Source organism: Bidens hawaiensis, unplaced genomic scaffold (assembly GCF_021521415.1).
Source record: "Bidens hawaiensis isolate Kalapana, Puna unplaced genomic scaffold, B.hawaiensis_p1.1 tig00002717_1, whole genome shotgun sequence".
In the NCBI taxonomy this organism is placed as follows: Eukaryota; Viridiplantae; Streptophyta; class Magnoliopsida; order Asterales; family Asteraceae; genus Bidens; species Bidens hawaiensis.
In genome coordinates this window covers 2,513,230-2,515,028 of record NW_027491146.1, presented here as the reverse complement: position 1 = coordinate 2,515,028, position 1,799 = coordinate 2,513,230, and positions in this window count along the sequence as shown.

Sequence of the window (1,799 nt, the reverse complement as noted above, 5' to 3'; positions counted from 1 at the left end):
TCCATGGTAATGTTCTTATATGGCTAACCACTCTCACTAGTCCTAGCGGAGGGTGCGAAGCACCCGACAAGCACGCGCACGGACTCGGACTCGGACACGGACACGGGCGATGGGCATAATGTGGCGTTTTGATGGCGCACTTCGCACGCTCGCATCGCCGCGAGCCGCATAAGGGTCGCCTTAGTATTTTTAAACTATGATCAAGATGTGACAAGCTACCAAAGGCCAGGGACTGAAAATAAAAATTTAGCACCTTCGCGATACGCGAAGATGCATGAAGTAACTTCATCCGGTGCTGACACGTGGCAGGTCTAGTGGTTGACTCAGCACAGCTATTGAGCAACTTCGCGATACGCGAAGAATCCTTCGTGATACGCAAAGGAATATAATAATAATTGCGACTATATTTGTCCTTCGTGATACGCGAAGCAACTTCACGATACGCGAAGATGCACAGATTTTTGCCTATAAATAGCCGGCCATAGGATGAAGTCTCCATCACATCACACTCACATCACACACACTTTACCTCGGTTTTCGTGCCAAAATCCCGTCATTCCCGATACAATCGTTGTCTAGAAGTACGTGCAAGTAGGAGCGCTGCCCACGTGAAATTTAAGCAATTCATAGGTAAGCCATACAAGGTAGGGTTTCTGCCCGATTATTTTATTATATATGGCTTAGACCCTAGTCGAGGGTATAGTCTATACCTTGATCAGATAATAAGTGAAATGTAGCTTTCATAAGATAAGGTTATAAATAAAATATTATTCTTTATTATAAAGATCTTTCTTATGAATGAAGAAATGGGATATATGTACGTTTCTTCATGATAAAGAAACGTAGTATATAAATGTTTTATAAAAAGAAATGAATGTCAAGGTATAGGTTATGCAAATAGACTTAAGGTCTATAGCTACATTATAGATCTAGTTATTTATAGAATGTTATTCTCGTACTATAGGTCTGCGATAAAGATCAGACATCTGTTGTTGAGAAATCTTGTAATCAACAAAAGGTGAATATGTTCAACCTTTTTATAGTGTGAAATATTTTATGACGTGAATACGTCTATGTACTTACTCTTAAAACTATGGACTGTTATCCATATGTAAAGAGTTATGAAAATAATTGCATGAGGGTTGGTCCAAAATCATCTAAAATGTTTTGATACAAGGTAGTACTAAACACTCAGGCTAAATACACATGTGTCTGGATCCTTACATATATGTACTGTAGTGGGCACACTACAGACATATTGACATGAGGCAAGTGACTGCCTCTAGGGCGAGTGAAGTCCAATTATGTGGTTTGTGTGTATGTTAGTTCTGATAAGATGGGATTGAGACCCACCGAATCGTTGAACACTATTGGTGTTGTGTCATTACGAATTGTTAAAATGTTATATTGAGTCAGCGTATTCACCAGCATATAGCTGACCTATTTTGAAACTGTTTTCAGGTAACCAGGAGTAAGGAATAGTGATGGATATGCCAGTGGAGATAGAAGAACACTAGGCATAGTTTACAGCTGGTGGCTCAGCTAATTTTGTATTGAGGCATATATATGTTAAACTTGTTTTTAAACAAGTAATTTTGTTAAACAAACAAGGGTATTTAATTCCCTATATTATGAAAGTAAATATTTTAAATTAACATTTTCCGCTGCAAATTTGATAAATTGACAAAAGTGGTACCAACTGTAAGTCACACGCCTAGGTCCGAAGGCGGGGCGTGACAGGTTGGTATCAGAGCCATCGGTTTTAGCGAATTAAGTATTTGATACAAGTACTTAGGCTT